This window comes from Rattus norvegicus, chromosome 13 (genome assembly GCF_036323735.1).
Source record: "Rattus norvegicus strain BN/NHsdMcwi chromosome 13, GRCr8, whole genome shotgun sequence".
Lineage (NCBI taxonomy): Eukaryota > Metazoa > Chordata > Mammalia > Rodentia > Muridae > Rattus > Rattus norvegicus.
In genome coordinates this window covers 56739118-56759579 of record NC_086031.1, presented here as the reverse complement: position 1 = coordinate 56759579, position 20462 = coordinate 56739118, and the positions used below count along the sequence as shown (strand labels likewise).

The window sequence follows — 20462 nt, the reverse complement described above, 5'->3', positions numbered from 1 at the left end:
TGGTCATCCTTCTTCTTGAGCTTCCTGTGGTCTATAAATTGCATCTTGTGTGATTTGAGCATTTTGGCCAATATCCACTTATCAATGAGTGCATACTATGTGTTTTTCTGTGATTGAGTAACCTCACTAAGGATGATATTTTCTAGTTCATTCCATCTGCCTATGAATTTCATGAAGTCATTGTTTTTGATAGCTGAGTAGTACTTCATTGTGTAGATGTACCACATTTTTTAAATCCATTTCACTGTTGAAGGGCATCTGTTCTTTCCAGCTTCTGGCTATTATAAATAAGGCTGCTATGAACATAGTGGAGCATGTGTCTTTGTTTTTTGTTGGGGCATTTTTTTGGGTATATGCCCAAGAGAGTTTTAGCTGGGTCCTCAGGTAGTGTAATGTCCAATTTTCTGAGGAACCTCCAGATTGATTTCCAGAGTGGTTGTACCAGTTTGCAATCCCACCAACAATGAGGGAGTGTTCAACTTTCTCCACATCCCCACCAGCATCTGCTGTCACCTGAGTTTTTTGTTTTAGCCATTCTGACTTGTGTGAGGTGGAATCTCAGGGTTGTTTTGATTTGCATTTCCCTGATGACTAAGGATGGTTGTTGGGCCCTCCATTATTGATGTTAATATTATGGTTAGAATTAAGTATGACTGGGTTCATGGAAAATCCCCAGCCAGCTGCAGAAGTCTAATACAAATCAGGTGGCCAGGATGCATAATGATATGATAAAGTTCTGACCTTGCTGAGAAATACATCTGATGACAAGATACCCAATGTGATGACCTGTAACCTTTCTGAAAAGCCAACATCCTGTTGACTTCATCTGATCACATGAATACAGTGTCCTTGGACTGAATAAATGCTTCCAACTTGCCCCCTCTCTTTGTTACCTCTCTTATGGTATAAATTCAGACTTGGGAAAAAATAAAATTGTCGCCTTGATCAGACTCTTGTCTTGGCGTCCTTCTTCAAGTCTCTTGTCCCCATTTTCTTCCAGGTACCCTTAGTGCCCTTGTTGATAAATGGCGTCCAATGTGGAGCTGTTTGGAGGTCTCCTGGAGGACAACATCATCCCCAGTCAATAGACAGTCCTGTCTTCCTTCTTCTTCAGAGCCTTTGCCCACCCCCCCGACTTTTGGCTACCATGGACTGCCTAACCTTGGTTCAGATGCTTGGTGTGTTTCTCCCTGGAAGACGCAGATCTCAGTGGTGAGTGATGGGACAAGCATTCTACAGTCAGCTTTTGTGACAGGACTCAGGGAATCACTCAGGATGGGAGCAAAAGCGTTAAGAAAAATGATTTAAAGAAATTCTTAGACTTTGTAAGAAATATTTGTCCATGATTCCCCCAGGAGGGAACAATTGATACAAAAAGATAGTGCAGAGTAAGTTATTGTTTTATGGGCCAGCTAACCCTGTTGCTAAAGTCTGCCCTCTGTAATGAATAAGAGTTCCCCCTGCATGGATGAGCAACCCCAGGTACGTGGAGTAAAAAACCCTCATGTTATTGCAGCAGTCACTTTGTCAATCTGTGCTCTGTGGGTGGCGCTCCTGAGGTAAGGCCACAATGGGGTCTTACAACATTTTGGTGCATCAGCCAGGAAGTGCACTCCTCTCAGACCACAATTGGTGAGGAGATCGGAGGTAAGCTCAAGCAAATCTGTTTTGTGTTCTGTGTTATTTTCTGTTTTGTCTCTGTGTCATGTTGTCTCATCTTTGTTTCATGTTGTCTTGTGTTGTCCGTGTCTTCTGTCTGAAGGGTTCGAGTCCCTTCAGAGGGGGTTCAAGTGCCCCCTAGAGAGGGGTTAGAGTCCCCTTGGTGGTTGTTGTGGGTCCCGTGAAGGGCTTATGTCTGTGACAGGCAGATGTGTTAGTTGTCACAGGCCACAGGCCCTAAAGGATATTCTAGGAGGAGAAATGAATCTAGAGGACACTCTAGATTCCCATTGGGAGGTGGGATCAGATGGTCCTCCTCACCCCAGAAGCAGCTAAGGTTAAGCTGCAGTTTGGGCCAGGTATTGAAAAGTATCAGGCATCTGTTAGGACGCCTTGTCTCGGTCTTGTTTAGTTTGTTTTCTGTGATATTGTCATGTCTTTGTGACTTTTGTTTCATTTTTGGACTTGGACTGACGACTGTGTTTGAAATCATGGAACTGTTTGTTTTGTTTGTCAAAGACTTTTACTTGGTCCTCTTGGTGCTTAACTTGGATATAATTTGCTTGACAGAAATTGTTTTCTGCCATGGAGTTTTGTCTTTGTCTCTTGAGTCTCCTCCCCAAGGAAAGATGCCCCTCCCTTTGCTCCCCTTGCCCAATCTAGCTACTGTTAACACTTCATCACATGTGTATGAAGGACTCCAGGTTAGCGAGTGACCCTGTGTGAAGCAGGCATTAACAAGAACCTGAAAGCTTTGCCTTGGATCGTGAAGAAAGGATCTCCCTCCTGCTTAGACATTCACAGCTTCTAAAGAAGAGACAGCACGGAGTAGGGAAATGTGGGGCTAAGGGTGGCAGGCACACAGGCCTGCTAGCAAGCAAGCTGCAGGTTGCATGTGGGCAGCGGTGCAGCTCAGGCAGAGCCGGTACGAGAGAAGTTTCAAGGTGATGAGGCCAGCCAGGGCTGATTCTTTGACAGCAAAAAGATGGTGGATAGTTAGTGATTATATTAAAGACTATTATGAGACTTTTGGCCCTGAAAAAAATTCCAGTAGCTGCCTTCAGTGGCCAGACCTTCAACACTTGCTCATAGAAGGAGAGTGTTCATTAAGAGAAGTTCTTTGAGGGAGCCTGCCTTATCTTCTGGCCCTATTCCAAGAGAGGAGTTGATCTCCAGCATTAAGTCACCTTCCCCACTAGTCATCTTTGACATAGAGAGTGCCTCTGATCCTATCCCTGCAACAGTCAGTTCCTGCCCCTGTCATCAAAATGCCCCAGGTTGGAGGGCAGAGGAGCCCTAAAGTAGTTTCAGAAAGAGTCTGCAGCAGACTGTGAGTAACTTTTTTTGCAAGACAGAATTTGGAACAGGCTTTGGCTATGTTTACTCTGCGATGATAACAGGAGAAAGTCTTGGCATGGGCTCTTCAGCCTACTCCAACTGAAGGCTGTGGCCAAGGTCAAGATCAATGTTTTCTTTTCCATGGCCCTCTAACCCAGTGAGACAGCTTAGTGAAGGGCTAATACTGCAGTCCTAGAATTCAGAGGCGTGGAGAGGGCTGTAGTTCTATTAAAGGTCAGTATTCCAGTGTTAGCAATCTCTTTATTGGTTGAAAGAGGCAGGAAGCCCAACTCAATTGTGACCCCTGCCTCAGGAATGGCAGCAGAAAGAGTCCTTATAACCAGTTATCTTTTTTTTTTCCTTTTTTTATTTTTATTTTTTTTTTTGGAGCTGGGGCCAAACCCAGGGCCTTGTGCTTGCTAGGCAAGCGCTCTACCACTGAGCTAAATCCCCAACCTTATAACCAGTTATCTTTGACTATAACTTGTTTTCTGATAGCTGAGGCTTTAATCGGATCACACACCCTGGGGAAGCCTAACTTCAACACTCTAGAGACTCAAATGCTATTTACTCCTGGTCTCTTGACTCAAGGTCACCAGGAATGTCTGACAGTCTGGAAGAAACTTCCTCCCTAATTTGGACAAGCCATACAACTCTTTTGTCAGTCATTTGGCATCTAGCACCCAGGTCCAAACCATCTCTCCATCCTTTTGTTACCAGTTCTTACTGGAAGTCTAGTGATGTTTGGGTCTCTTGAGAGGCATAGCCACCGAGCTGACACTGAAGGGAGGTACTCCTTAAGGGAGAATCTAAGTCCAGAGAGACAGCCAGTAAAAGATTCTATCTGCCTCTCTGCTTCCTTTTCTGTTTTATAGGCACAAAGGTTGTGCTCGTTTTGCACTGGCCTTTTTGTCCCAAGAAAGCTTCCTCATTTAGCTGTGTGACTGAATGCTACTTGTCACCTGATCTGGTTGTTCCACCCGGCCACCCCCTAGCTTCCTTGCCTGGCCCCTTTCCCATGTTCTTAAGAACTTTATCACCCAATACACCATGTTGTTTGACTTATAATACCTCCCATCCTACTAATATACATGTCCCAGATTCCCATTGTGAAGGTTCTAATTCTAAAACAAGGGAATGGTGCATCCCCCTAAATATTAAATTTACCTCCATTGTTTGTAACCTTGATTGGATACGTGGATATACTTGGGGCCTTAGAATGTTTCAATCAGGTGCCAATACAGGGATAATATTTACCATAAAATTGTTAAAAGAGCCTGTATGTTCCTACTCCCTGGCTTCTGGGCACTCATCCTAAGAAGGAACCTATGGTGGCGCTGAACACAGAGCAAAGCAAACACATGACTTCATCTACAGCCTGCATTCCACCAAGAGGAGCTGCTTGCCCCAAGAGCTGCACCACTTCGAGAACATTGCCATCATACAAGAAAAATTGGAAGCTCTACCACCCACTCTAGGACAGCTGACATACGTATTCTTCTACAATGTGATACCTTTCATAGGATTTGGCTTTTTGGATAATGCAATTATGATTGTCGCAGGAAGCCAGATTGAATTGTCTATTGGAATTATTTTGGGAATTTCAACAATGACAGTCAACATGTTATCTTTTCCTTCTATGTATCAACTTATGTATTTTTTAACTTTCAGTCATTGATGCTGTACTGTACTGACATGGGGTTTGCTTATTTCTTACATAACATGCACGGGATACCTATTAAAGTCTTTAATTTTTTCCTGATGGTTATAATTTAATGCTGAGGTTTCTCCAAATTATTTAAAATGTTTAATATCAGATAAAATTGTAATTCTCTGCCTGGTGAAATCCCTTCTGTGATATTTCATGGTAAATATTTACAATCATATAAATTCATTCCATTTTTAAACTTACACATCTATCAAATATGAAGCATTGTTTTAAGTGTATCTGACTATTTTAATTTTGACCCACACTGTCTTTGAGGGTGAGAGGTTAATCAGAAAGAACAATTGTCTGGCCCTTCTTTTACATAAACCATACATGCTAACAAGTATACTTATTTCTGATTGGCTTTTTACCCTTAATTTTCCAACTTTGAGCAATCACACTGAATTCTGGTTTGTAAGAGAAAGGCATTGCTTGGATACTTCTTGTGTCTTAGAATATGATTAAAGAAAACATGAAAAAAGCCAGAGAATGCTTGGAAAAGAGAAAATGAGGAAGAGAAAAAGTGGAGAGCTGATATCAAAATTGGTTTTCTACCTCCCCTTGGTTGTCTACCCTGCTTCCCTCTCTGTTCGGCCCCCTAGTAGGCCTTCTTTTGGTTATATCTTCTGGACCTTGGGCATTTAATCATTTATCCAGCTTTATTAAACAACAGGTAGCTAATATAACAGCAAAACCTATTCAGGTATATTATCATAGGCTAGCTATGGAGGATGCCTTTAATGAGGGCCAAGCTCACCTACACATCTCCTAGCCCAGGCAAGGAAATTTTTGTCCTTTAGCCAAATGAGGCCAAGATTTTTTTTTTTATTAACTTGAGTGTTTCTTATTTACATTTCGAGTGTTATTCCCTTTCCCGGTTTCCAGGCAAACATCCCCCTAATCCCTCCCCCTCCCCTTCTTTATGGGTGTTCCCCTCCCCACCCTCCCCCCATTACTGCCCTCCCCCCAACAATCACGTTCACTGGGGGTTCAGTCTTAGCAGGACCCAGGGCTTCCCCTTCCACTGGTGATCTTACTAGAATATTCATTGCTACCTATGAGGTCAGAGTCCAGGGTCAGTCCATGTATAGTCTTTAGGTAGTGGCTTAGTCCCTGGAAGCTCTGGTTGATTGGCATTGTTGTTCATAAGGGGTCTCAAGCCCCTTCAAGCTCTTCCACTCCTTTCTCTGATTCCTTCAACAGGGGTCCCGTTCTCAGTTCAGTGGTTTGCTGCTGGCATTCGCCCCTGTATTTGCTGTATTCTGGCTGTGTCTCTCAGGAGCGATATACATCCGGCTCCTGTCGGCCTGCACTTCTTTGCTGCATTCATCTTGTCTAATTGGATGGCTGTATATGTATGGGCCACATGTGGGGCAGGCTATGAATGGTGTTCCTTCTGTGTCTGTTTTAATCTTTGCCTCTCTATTCCCTGCCAAGGGTATTCTTGTTCCCCTTTTAAAGAAGGAGTGAAGCATTCACATTTTGATCATCTGTCTTGAGTTTCATTTGTTCTAGGCATCTAGGGTAATTCAAGCATTTGGGCTAATAGCCACTTATCAGTGAGTGCATACCATGTATGTCTTTCTGTGTTTGGGTTAGCTCACTCAGGATGATATTTTCCAGTTCCAACCATTTGCCTACGAATTTCATAAAGTCGTTGTTTTTGATAGCTGAGTAATATTCCATTGTGTAGATGTACCACATTTTCTGTATCCATTCCTCTGTTGAAGGGCATCTGGGTTCTTTCCAGCTTCTGGCTATTATAAATAAGGCTGCAATGAACATAGTGGAGCACGTGTCTTTTTTATATGTTGGGGCATCTTTTGGGTATATGCCCAAGATTTTTTTCTGCCTGCTGTCCTGATGCCTTTGCTGAAACATCAATGAATTGTCACCCCTGCGTGGTGAGCTGGATAGTCAATGACGGGTAAGAGAGTGATATATTCAGGAACAAAGGGCCTAAGACAGGAGGGCCACCATTAGCTGTTGCCTTATCCCATGATGGAACCTGGCCATGAGATTCTCTTTGCCATGTGACAAATATCACTCCAACTTCAGTCAGACGCAGTTCCCGAGGGGCACATTCCAGGACAGCATGGCCATTTGGTCGCTTTTTCATTTGATTATAAGAAAGGGGGAGATGTTGGGAGCAATGCCCTTGAAACCCTCCAAAAATGATATTAATACTATGGTTAGAGTTAAGTATGACTGGGTTCATGGAAAATCTCCAGCCAGCTGCAGAAGACTAAAGTAAATCTGGTGGTCAGGATGAATAATGATATGATAAAGTTCTGACCTTGCTGAGAGATACATCTGACATTAAGATACCCAATGTAATGACCTGTAACCTTTCTGAAAAACCAACGTCCTGTTGACATCAGCTGGCCAAATGAATACTGGGTCCTTGTTTAAATGTTCTACACTTCCCTCCCTCTCTCTGTTACCCCTATTACGGTATAAATTCAGACTTGGGAAAAAATAAAATTGTCGCCTTGATCAGACTCCTGTCTTGGCATCCTTCTTCCCATCTCTTGTCCCCCATTCTCTTCCAGGTACCCTCAGCACCCTGTTGACAGATGTTGACCATTTCCTTGGTGCTTTTTGGCCGTTTGATAATCCTCAGCTGAAAATGTTTTGTTTAACTCTGTACCCCATTTTTTTATCTTTATTAACTTGAGTATTTTTTATTTACATTTCGATTGTCATTCTCTTTCCCGGTTTCTGGGCCAACATCCCCCTAACCCCCCCTCCCCCTCTCTATAGGTGTTCCCCTCCCCATTCTTCTCCCATTACCGCCCTCCCCCCAACAATCACATTCACTGGGAGTTCAGTCTTGGCAGGACCAAGGGCTTCCCCTTCCACTGGTGCTCTTCCTAGGCTATTCATTGCTACCTATGAGGTTAGAGCCCAGGGTCAGTCCATGTATAGTCTTTGGGTAGTGGCTTAGTCCCTGGAAGCTCTGGTTGGTTGGCATGGTTGTTCATATGGGGTCTCAAGCCCGTTCAAGCTCTTCCAGTCCTTTCTCTGATTCCTTCAACGGGAGTCCCATTCTCAGTTCAGTGGTTTGCTGCTGGCATTCGCCTATGTATTTGTTGTAAAATGGCTGTGTCTCTCAGGAGAGATCTACATCCGGTTCTTGTCAGCCTGCACTTCTTTGCTTCATCCATCTTGTCTAATTGGGTGGCTGTATATGTATGGGCCACATGTGGGGCAGGCTCTGAATGGGTGTTCCTTCTGCCTCTGTTTTAAACTTTGCCTCCCTATTCCCTGCCAATGGTATTCTTGTTCCCCTTTTAAAGAAGGAGTGAAGCATTCACATTTTGGTCATCCCTCTTGGGTTTCATGTGTTCTAGGGATCTAGGGTAATTCAAGCATTTGGGCTAATAACCATTTATCAATGAGTGCATACCATGTGCGTTTTTCTGTGATTGGGTTAGCTCACTCAGGATGATATTTTCCAGTTCCAACCATTTGCCTACGAATTTCATAAAGTCATTGTTTTTGATAGCTGAGTAATATTCCATTGTGTACATGTACCACATTTTCTGTATCCATTCCTCTGTTGAAGGGCATCTGGGTTCTTTCCAGCTTCTGGCTAGTATAAATAAGGCTGCGATGAACATAGTGGAGCACGTGTCTTTTTTATATGTTGGGGCATCTTTTGGGTATATGCCCAAGAGAGGTATAGCTGGATCCTCAGGCAGTTCAATGTCCAATTTTCTGAGGAACCTCCAGACTGATTTCCAGAATGGTTTTACCAGTCTGCAATCCCACCAACAATGGAGGAGTGTTCCTCTTTCTCCACATCCTCGCCAGCATCTGCTGTCACCTGAGTTTTTGATCTTAGCCAATCGCACTGGTGTGAGGTGAAATCTCAGGGTTGTTTTGAATTGCATTTCCCTTATGACTAAGGATGTTGAACATTTCTTTAGGTGTTTCTCAGCCATTCGGCATTCCTCCGCTGTGAATCCTTTGTTTAGCTCTGAACCCCATTTTTTATTAGGGTTATTTGTTTCCCTGCGGTCTAACTTCTTGAGTTCTTTGTATATTTTGGATACAAGCCCTGTGTCTGTTGTAGGATTGGTAAAGAACTTTTCCCAATCTGTTGGTTGCTGCTTTGACCTAACCTCAATGTCCTTTGCCTTACAGAAGCTTGGCAGTTATATGAGATCCCATTTGTTGATTCCTGATCTTAGAGGATAAGTCACTGGTGTTTTTTTCAGGAAATTTTCTCTAGTGCCCATGTGTTTGAGATGCTTCCCCACTTTTTCTTCTATTAGTTTGAATGTATCTGGTTTGATGTGGAGGTCCTTGATCCACTTGGATTTAAACTTTGTAGAGGGTGATAAGCATGGATCGATCTGCATTCTTCTACATGTTGACCTCCAGGTGAACCAGCACTATTTGCTGAAAATACTATCTTTTTTCCATTGGATGGTTTTGGCTCCTTTGTGAATAATCAAGTGACCATAGGTCTGTTGGTTCATTTCTGGGTCTCCATCATTATCAAAAAATGTGATTTCAAATCTAAATCTTGCTGTTCTGGTGTGTTTGGACATCCAGTATTTTCTTTGGTGGGAGTACTGGGCTCTGATGATGCCATGTAGTCTTCCAGTCTCTTGATTAGGTTCCTGGACTTGCCTCTAGCCTTTGGGTTGTCTCTGGTGTTTTCTTGTCTTGCTGTTTCTGGGAGTGACTTGGCCCTTCTGTAGGCCTCTGTGTCAGCACTCCTGTAGAACTGTTTTCCTTCATCCTTTCCTGAGAACAGGTGCTCTGCTCTCAGCTGTGTCGTTGGTCCTGGAAACTCTCTTCCAGCTCTAGCGGGTAGGAATCAAAGGGTCCTGCCCCCGATTGCTCATGTAGGTCCTTGCACCCTGGGGGCACAGTTTGCACTATGTGATTTCCTCTTGGGTCTGGACTGTGGGCAGAGGGTATTCTCCTCTGACTTCTTAGGAGTATCCACATTTCTGAGGGTCCAGCTCTCTCCCCCATGGGATTTGGGTACAGGGAGATATTTTGCCGGATCAGTTCTGTCCTGGGCACAGACCAGAACTGTGGGTACCAGCGGCTGTCTATTTCTATATCCCTCTGTCCAGAGGTACTGTGCAGTTTCCCCTTGGACAAGGGATGTGAGCTGAGGTGTGCAGAGGTGGCAGTCTGTCCTGTGGCCTCGGGATGTCTGCACTCCTCTGTTTCTGCCTTAATATGCCTAAAATATATATAGAATGCCTAAAGAAAATCACTAAACCATCCCAAGGAATGGAAATTATGTATAATTGTCTATTTTTATGTGAGAATGATTACAGAACCAGGCAAGAATATTCAAAGATAGCAGTGTTACTTTGCCAAGTGAGTAAGAAGAGACAGACATGCCAGTTTTTAAGGACTAGGTGCTGCCTCATGCTACTAGCCTCTTGCAGATGGCCACTGGGGATAGCTTTGTGAAGAGAGGGGTCTGAGAGCACATATAAATGAATATATCTCCAAATCATGAGATGCTGTCTTCTCCTTGTATCATTACTATTTTTCAAAGATTATTATCTTGTCTTTTATGTTCATGACCATTTTAATGGAAACTCATAAAAATGTAATGTTTAGAAAATATACAGTGCAGTTTTAAAATACTATTAAAATAGGAAATTTCGATCCTAATTCGACATTATCACATTGAGAAAGCATATTAATTCTCTGCCTTATAAGACAATTTAATGGAAAATATAATGAAAAATCAAATAGCGACAGTTCATCTTGACTTTGGAGCTTCATAACTGAAAGTTATTTTGTATTTTACTGCACTAGTGTCAAAGGACAATAATAAAGAAATTAAGTGAGAGAAAATCAAAAGAAAATAATCTGCTCCCTGGAATTAGCATATACTTAACATATGAAAGCAAAGACATCTTTTATTCTCAGGCACATTAGCTTAATTTCACATGCTAGCTCTCTTTTCTAAATCAAGATACACTTAATGTGTTTTTGCATAATGAGGACTTTTTTTGTGTGTGTAGTTATACTCAACTTCTGTGTTTTAATTCTTCTTGCTGATGTTTGAGATTGAAACTTGATTTTTTGCCAGTGTTCCACTTTCTAGAGACATGTAATGAATCATTATTTAAACTAAAATCTACTACACCAATCTGCGTTGTATTTGATGGGCTCTGAATAACTATATTTCTAATATAATAATATATTCATGAATGATTAAATTTTTGGATACATATGTTTTTTGATAGCAGATTGATTCTCAAAAAAGGGTAGACAAACTGAAATAAATTTGATGATGACTTGATGAAGAGTTCACTTTGTAGCATAATTGAAATGTGTCTTAAAAAACAATGTAATATTTTAATTAATTCTTTGAAATTTCATATATAAAATTAATTTTCATGTTGAGATCATATTTCTCCTAATTTCACTGAAATCTACCCCAAAGTCCTCCATCTTCTCCCAACTCATGTCCTATAAAAACAATACTGAATTCAATTTGTGATGACCAAGTCTGTGGCACCACATAATAAAATGGTGATCAATTTACAGACAACCACACTTCTAAAGAAAATAAACTTTGCCTTCATAGAAGTTCCTTAGTTAAAGGGTGGTACTCAGCACTTGAAACATTTGCCTTGGAAGAATGTTGGCTGGCTTACTCTTGGGCAGGCAACTGTAGTTGTTGTAATCTGATGAGTGGCATGTACCTACTATCTCCAGATGATACTGTTCATTTTCAATACTCCCTAACTTCTGGCTCTGACAAATTTTTCTGTCTCCTCTTTTAAATTTCTCTCTGAGCCTTGTGCAAAATGTATGGTACAGATGTCTCATCCACAAACTGAGACCTCTACAGATTCTTATTTTCTGCATTTTGACCAGTGTGAGTTTTGGAGTTAATTGCTCTCAAGTGGGTAAAAAAAATGTGATGAGCGAGTAAGGGAATGTATTTATTTACTCTTATGATATTTATGTATTGGCTATTTTGATATAATATCCACATAGGAAAATAATTGTAGTAGACTCACTCCTGGCATCCATGAACTCCCCAATCATGGATGACCACAATAACAGTGCAAGACATACAATTCTTATTTCTCCTGTGCAGATTATTTTAAACCCAGTCGTATATGTATTTGGTTACTCACATAAAATTGGTGCCACTATTACCCTCAGGAGGAATATCTTGCAATACTTGTGTTACAGCTCACAGGGTTCACAAACAGGTTAAGACTGTTGATGACATTTTTCACCAGCAGCCTACATAGCACTTTCATGTCCTGTAAAAAGTAGCCATTTGGGAACAAAATTACTATTTAGTACCCACTTTATTTTCCCATGTCCTGTGGCCAAAGTTCTTTCAGCAAAGGGATTTTATTGATGAAGTTCTGCTGCAAAGCCTTTTTCTTAATAAAAAATATAATCTATGTTCATATATTTTCTTAAAAGTGTGTTTTACTTTAAAGATGCAACCTTACAAATCTTAGTGCATTATTCTAAATCTATAATTCAACTCAAATGACAGAATTGTTTTCATCTTTGTTTTTTCACATTTTAAGTTTAAAAATACTAAGCTATCATCATTCTAATATAAGCCTCAGAGAAATCTATGAATTTTGTCATTTGGAGGTAAAATAAATTCTCACACATCAGTATTCTCATCTCTTAATATCAGAGTTGTACCAATCTGTTTTAATAGTTGTCCTTAAGACTTTAAACTCTATGACAGTGTTTTTAAAATAAATCAATGTTAAAATTATATTAGTTCTTATTTTTATTTTTGAGTATGAGTATGTTCTTTGAGTTAAGTACCCATAGGGGACAGAAGAAGGCATTCAATCTCTTGGAACTGGAGTTACAGATGGTTGTGGACTGTAAGATATAGATACTCTAAATTTATTCTTGTGGTACCTACATATAAGATTGATATTTACCAACAGAGGAAATTATTCTAACATAACTAAACATACCCAATTCTGTGGGGAAAAATTTTTCAGAGAGTAAAATGCCTTTCAAAAAAGATACTTTGTACTTTAGTAACATGATAGTGAGTCAATCATCAGCTTAAACCAAACACCAGACTCTATGACCTTGACCTATATAATACACCACCTGATATAAAAGAAACTAAATAAAATAGCTGAGCAAATATTTGTAAACTATAGTTACAGTCCAGAGGAGCAAAGTGGCACAGTGATTTTAGTCTTTAGAGCTAAGTAGTCTGTATTTCCAGGCAGAATTAGGAAAAGATTGCAGGTATACTTACATTGCACTGTAATAGAAAGGCCTTTGCTCCTCTTTTGGAGGGACTATGCCAGACTTTGATGCAGATAGCAGCAGAGGTATCCTTCATAACCTCTAAAATTTAGCATCCAACATGCCATAGGGCCTTATTTTTTGTATTAACAGTGAGTTTTTATTATTCAATTTCATTTAATTATTAAGAGTAATGTGATTCACTCAACATATTATAGAACAATTTTGAAAATTTAATTAAATGTAATCACCCCCACTTCCACTCTAAGTCTTTCCATTTCTTTCTTTCACCACTACCATTTAAATTTATGGCCTCTAATTATTTTAATAATTTTAAGAGACACATAGGTGGATAAATATATAAATGCAATTGCTGGGTCCATTTAAGATTTTTTTAAGTATATGCTTTTAGGGCTGAGAACTTGGAATTGGATATCAATTTAGGGATTCATTTCTACAGAAGACATATATACCTCTTTAAGGAACCTTTAATTGCTTATTGTCTAGGGGAGCTCTATCTCCCATCCATGACTGTATTATCTAGAACATATTTTCCCACATTATATATCTATATTCTCTGGATCTTAGAGCTCTTGTAGCTTTTTCTTCCATTATGTTCATTGAGCCCTAGTGAAATAGGGGTTGTGTTGCCCAGTTTTCAATTTTGACTATGCATATGATGATCACTTGTCCTCTACATTTTACCAGTTACGGGTTTTTATAGCAGTCTATTTGCTGCAAAGAGAAACTTCTTTTATGTCCTGTATCTATAGTTATTTATATACATAAAATATAAGGAAATATTAAAATATATAAGGAAACTATTTATAATGCAACTAGGAATTATATTAGATTAGAAAAATGGGGTAATAGGATCTCCTGAGATCTATGACTCTATTAGTGATGAGAACTTGGCTACATTTCTTTCCTGTTAGGTGGGCCTTAATTAGAGTAGTTTTGGTTATTGCCAAGACAAAGTGCCACTGTTGTAGGTACTATGGCCCCTGGGTGGGGCTCAGAGGATGCTGAGGGATGCTTCCACACTGCCCTAATAGTACAAGTGTCCATGTCCACTGGGTACCATATGACACAATATACAGAGTTCTAGTAAACTAGTAGAACCTCAGAATGGGTCCAACAGGGAAGTGGCTATTTCCCCACGTTTACAGAAATTGTCTCAGGTGCTGACATCATGGCACCTCTCATAGTGCCAATGGTATGGTTAGCTACTCTAGAGCTGTGTCTATTTGCTATTGGTCCAAAGGCTGTGCAAAAATGCTGCTGCTGAACAATGTAGTAGATTTGATCCTTGATGCTGATTTCTGGAGTATTTTTCCTATGATCATGACTCTGTCTCTCTCAACTCTTCCTGGATCCCAGTTCCCACACACTATTATATCATTTTTATACCTTTGTTGTGACTCATTCATGCCATATCAAGGAATCAAGAACACATTTATGTTTTATGAACATAAAACCTCAGGGTGAAAGATTTTAGAACAGATCCACCCTAATTTCTCTTAGTTGCATTAATCCAAATACTGCTTTTGGTAAGATGGTCATTTTTACTATTCTAATCTTGTCAGTCCATGATCATGGAGGATCTTTCCACTTTCTGACGTCTTTTTCCATTTCTTTTTTCAGCAACTTGAAGTTCCTGCCATATAGATCTTTCAATTGCTTGCTTAGAGTTACCCCCAAGATATTTTATGTTACTTGTGACTACCATTAATGGTATTGTTTCCCTAATTTTTTTCTTTGATCTTTTGTTTACCTAATTATAGAGGAAGCCTACTGACTTGTTTGAGTTAATTTTTACATCCAGCCACTTTGCTGAAGTCATTATCAGCTGGAGGAGTTCTTGGGTAGAATTTTGGGGTTGCATGTGTACTTTATCATAGCATGCACAAATAGTGATACCTTGAAGTCTTCCTTATATATCCCATTGACCTCTTTTTGTTGTCTTTGTTTAAATGTAAAATTCCATTTTTAATGGAATAGTCTATGGATTAACATTTCAGGTGTTATCCCCTTTCCCGGTTACCCCCTCTCTCATTCCCCTCCCTCTGCTTCTATGAGACTGCTTCTCTTTCCAGCCACCTACTCCCACCTCAACAATCTGGCATTCCCCTACACCAGGAAAAGGATCCTTCACAGGAACAGGAACTTCTCCTTACTGATGCCAGACAATGCCATCCTCTACTACACATGGGGCTGGATCAAAACAACCCTGAGATTCTACCTCATACCAGTCAGAATGGCTAAGATCAAAAAAATCAGGTGACAGCAAATGCTGGCAGGGCTGTGGAGAATTGCAAGCTGGTACAACCGCTCTGGAAATCTTTTTGTTATCATATTGCTCTATCTAGAACTTGGAGAAGTATATCAAATAAATAGACAGTGGGCAACCTTGTTTTGTCCTTGATTTTAGTGGAATTCCTTCAAGTTTTTCTACATTTAGCTTGGTTACTGGTTATTGGTTTAATGTATATTTCTTTTATTATGTTTAGATATGGTCCTTGAATTTCTGATCTCTCTAAGGCTTTAATATGAGGCAGTGTTGTATTTTGTCCATTACTTTTTCCACATCACATGAGATGATCATGTGATTTTTAATACTTTGAGTTTGTTTACATAGTGGATTACATTATATTGATAGATTTTAATATACTGAACCATCCCTGTTTTTAATGTGTTCTTGAACTCAGTTTCCATGAATTTAATTAAATAATTTTGCATCAATATTCATAAGTAAAATTGATTTAAAGTTTGTTTAAGTATCAGCTTAACTCTGGCTTCATACAACAAATTAGATAGTGTTCCTTTGGTTTTTATTTTGTGGAAAAGTTGGTGAAGTATTGTATTGGTCTTAGATCTTCTTTGAAGGTCTGAGAATTCTGCATTAAAACTATCTGTTCCTGTGCTTTTTTTTGAAGACTGAATGACTTCTTCTATATCCTTATGACTTATGGGACAATTTAGATAGTTTACCTAATCTTGATTTAACTTTGGTATGTGGAATCTGTCTAGAAAATCATTCATTTAATCTAGATTTTCCAATATAGGCTTTTGTAGTAAGATCTGATGATCTTTTGAATTTCTTAGGTTTATATTTTTATGTCTCCTTTTTTATTTCTGATTTTGTTCTTTTGCATATGATCTCTGAGCCCTTCCATTTGCCTAAGGGTTTATCTACATTCTAGCCTTTCTCAAAGTTTTAGTTTTATTGATTCTTTGTATTGTTCTCTTTGTTTATAATTATTTGATTTTAGCCTGGAATTTTACTATTTCCTGAGGTCTATTCCTCTTGTGTGCTTTTGTTTCCTTTTGTTCTAGGGCTTTCAGGTATGCTGTTAAGTTGCTAGAGTAAGATCTCTCCAATTTCTTTGTGAAGGCTCTCGGTGCTATAAATTTTCTTCTTAGCATGCTTTCATTGTGTGCCGTAAGTTTCGGTATGTTGTTTCTTCATTTTCTTTATATGCTAGAAAGTCTAATTTCATTTTTTCTTTCTTCCCTGACCAAGTTATAATTGAGAAGAGAGTTGTTCCGTTTCCATGAGTATGTGAGCTTCCTGTTGTTTTTTGAAGAAGAGCCTTAGTCCCTGGTGATCTGATAGAATGGATGGGATTATATCCATCTTCTTGGATCTCTTGAGGCTTTTCTTCTGTGACTGATTATATGGTCAGTTTTGGAGAAGGTACCATTAGTGCTGAGAAGAAGGCATATTCTTTTGTTTTATGGTGAAATATTCTGTAGATATATTTTAAATCTATTTGGCTGATAACTGCTGTTAGCTTCAAGGTGTCTATATTTAGTTTCTGTTTCCATGACCTGTCTATTGATGAGAATGGAGTGTTGAAGTCTTCCACTATTACTGTGTGAGTTTCAACGTGTCTTTTGTACTTTAGTAAAGTTTATTTTACAAATGTGAATGGCCTTGCATTTGGAACATATATGTTTAGAATTGAGGGTTCATCCTGTTGGATTTTTCCTTTGATGAGTATTAAGTGTCTTTCCCTATCTCTTGATAAATTTTGGTTGAAAGTGTTTTACTAAGTATTTGAGTGGTGACTCTTGCTTGTTTCATGGGAACATTTCCTTGAAAAGCATTTTTACAACCTTTTACTCTGAAGTAGTGTCTGTATTTGTCATTACATTGCGCTTCTTAATTCAGCAAAATGCAGGATCCTGCTGAATTTTAATGACCACATTTCTTCCTCCCCTTTTCTCTCTCCAAACTCTATACCAAATATACATCCACACTCTTCTTTAAATTCAAGATCTCTTTTTATCAAATGCTTTTGTATGATATATGTCTTTGTATGTGCACATATATTCCTAAATATAACGTTTTGAGTGCATGCAATGTTATATGTTATGTATATTGGAGCGGCTGAATATTTGGCACTGAAAAACTAATTGGTGATAATGCTCTTCTCTGGTAAGGCCTACCTCTATCCTGGTTTACTCAGTTGCCTGTATTTCTTTGCAAATTGTTTAGGTATTTAAAAAAAAACTTCCACATGTGTTCATACAAAAACGTCTTAGATAATAAAGAGCTAGAAGGAATATACCTTAATAAAACAAAAACTATGAGATGAAGCCTACATTAATATCATTCTAGATCACTAGATTAGTGGAGCTCCCCTCACTAGAAAAGCTACTCTTTGCCACAGATAACAATTTATACAAAAAGATACAGTTGATCATTGTGCAAAAATAAGAGGGTGCATAGTGTAGATGGCCTGAAATGGGACATCTGTATTATAATCACATCCCCACAAAATTCAGAGATAATTTCCATATAAGGGACAAAAGGATTGTAACAACCAGAAGTTCTTTATACCTGTGATAAGATAAAGTTTTTTGAACATTACAGGGCCATTGTGAATATGAACTCAACATTATCCATGTATGGATGCAAAAACCCAGGAGAAAGTCAAACTACACAAAATCCCAGCATTGATAAGAGGATAATGTAGTCCTACTTCTGGCCAAGTGTCATTTTTTTCAAAGCTATGATCCCTCGTACTGTGACTATGTTCCAGTGCAGAGTCATGCACTATGTACATGCTAGCAGAAGTAAATGGAATTAGTATGTTTCGAAGATAATATAAAATTAGAAGGGAAAACAGTCAGGGGTGATTAGGGTTGTTTTGATCAAAACATGTTATAAGCAACTTGAGATTCTCATACAATAAGATTTTAAAGTTATGAAAGACTGGAAGAATAAATTAAACACCTTGGGTAGTAAGGAGAAGGGAAGGCAATGACTGATCCCACGTGTTGTAATGCTGTATGTCAGAAGGCATGAAAGCACAGATGGTAGCCACTCGTGTGGTGCTGACATCTGTGAAAGCTGGACAATCTTTATTTTCCCACAGGCCTACATTAATCATAAATATCTGGATTTTCATTTAAAATTATGAAATAAAATTATTTAGATATTCAGTCCTTGGATAAAATAATCAAAACAACTAAAAACAGAAAGATTGTGTTTTAAAGAGAATGTTTAATTTGATGTTTTCAATTTAAAATCTCAAGAAATCAGAATATTTGGCATATATATGACATATATATACATATATATATTTATGGATAAATTTATGATACTTATATGTGCATATAGGTATATTTATGATCCAATGCATAGCTCTATGTCCATGTGCAAACTAGCAGAAGTAAATGGTTTTAATGGGTTCCAAAAAGAGTACATAAAATTGAAAGAGAAATCAGTAGGGAGAAGGGGAGGAATAAATGTAGCTTTGATCAAAATATTTCATAAACATATATTGAATATTATATATAAATATATATGTGTATACATATAATATACATGCAAGAGAAACAAATATATTTTAATACAAACAAAATATTGTAAAATAGGCCTTACTATTACTGTACTAATTCTTAAATATTTTGCACATCCCACTTTCCACATCTCATTTTGATCAATAAATCACATGGCAAATTAGGTACATTTTGAAAATAATTCATAGCTCAAAATGTGGTGCATCCTTTCTATTTTGAAACTTATACATATCTTTTATTTTCCTTTCATATATGAGCTGAATCTAAATTCAAGAGGAAATTACTGCTTTTCTCTCCTCAAAGATGTGCAACATAATTTCAAAATGATATTAGTAGAGTATTAGATACCTCAATTTAACAAGAAAAGTCCATATAATAGTTGCTTTATGAATTTTTTTGTCTTATCAATTATTAGGTAAGCTGTTGAACTTGATATTTGTCACAGCTAGAGCATGCATATCAGGACATCCCCCACTGCATGTAGTTCCTTGAGGCAAGATCAAATGAACAGATGTTAATCTAATCAGATCATCTCCTGTACACTGTTGAGCAAGGGGAGCTTAGGGCAATTTCGGCTTAACTAAAATATATCTCTACTTCCTGCAAGAATAAGTGCTTCCTTTTATAACATTATTTTCTATAAGGAAGTATTCAGGGAAATGCTTCATCTTTCTTAGGCAGTTTGCAAAATCAGAAAAATAAACTTCTACAAGGTTATAGGTCCATTCACTGACTAGCAGGATAGGAACATGTGGGAAAATCTGAAAACCATGTCAGTTCAATCACATGACCTAAAAAAACCTTAAACTTGAAACATTTTTAAACATGTCAAACACAGTTTTATTTATTTATCTACTGAACCAAAACAAGGCTAAATAGTTTACTATGTCAAGGAGTCTATGGTGAATGAAAACTCTAATACATTAAAGAGAAAATAGTAAAAATCTGAAATAAAGAACCTAATAAATGATGTCGCTCCAAGGGAGAATCCATGATCTTAACTTCAACATAAGAGTTTTAAATGTGTCGCTACCCATGGATATTCAGACTAATTTCTTTTTTTACATTTTGAGTTAGGTGATTTTACTTTAAGAGTAACTGAATAGAAGTATGTCTTCCACTATCTTGAATTGTGTTTTGGAAAATGACAGAAATTATGTGAGAATTTTTACTAAGGAAGAACAAGAGTGTAATCGCTAGGAGAGAAGAGCCTCTTGAGCATAAAGAAAAGAGAAGCTCTCAAAATGAATGCCATGGTGCCGCTGCTCTCTATCTCTAAGAAAACTGTTATGGAGAGATGGAGAAACTGAGCAGTGTTGCTGAGATGAGGAAACAGATGTCAGGAGGTTACCGCAGGTTTTACCATTTCCCCCTTCCTATTAGGAAGAAAGAATCAGTGATTGTATATAGCTGTTTTGAGAACTCTGTAGTAGAAAACAGGTATGTTTATAATCTTTTACCTTGAAAGACTGTAATTCCAAATGTTCTTTGTGAAGTAATGAGGCTTCTTATTTTATGAGAAGTAGTATTCTCCTCTGCATGTTTTGAATTCCATACTGCCTTGTATCATACTACTTTAGACCTTCTGTTGGAATAAATTAACAGTGTGATTAGTGTTTTTAGATCTCCAAATTTTGGATCTCTGTGTGATGTATGTATTATTAGTTGAAAATTCTTCTTGTACTTGTAAAGCATTCCTAGC

The 20462-nt window shown here is 38.4% G+C and overlaps 1 long non-coding RNA gene across 5 annotated transcripts in view; it reads right to left on the bottom strand.

The window, feature by feature from the left end:
• The window catches only part of LOC134481503 (uncharacterized), an 85472-nt gene that overhangs the window by 17963 nt on the left and 47047 nt on the right, over positions 1 to 20462 (bottom strand). For 2 of the 5 annotated variants that reach the window (XR_010057031.1, XR_010057032.1), the window contains one exon: positions 11842 to 11973. The exons of 2 other annotated variants lie outside the window; for them this stretch is intronic. This is a non-coding gene — a long non-coding RNA (uncharacterized LOC134481503). Of the gene's footprint in view, positions 1 to 11841; positions 11974 to 20220; positions 20346 to 20462 lie in introns of all 5 variants that reach the window. One more of the 5 variants, XR_010057033.1, reaches the window with a different exon arrangement.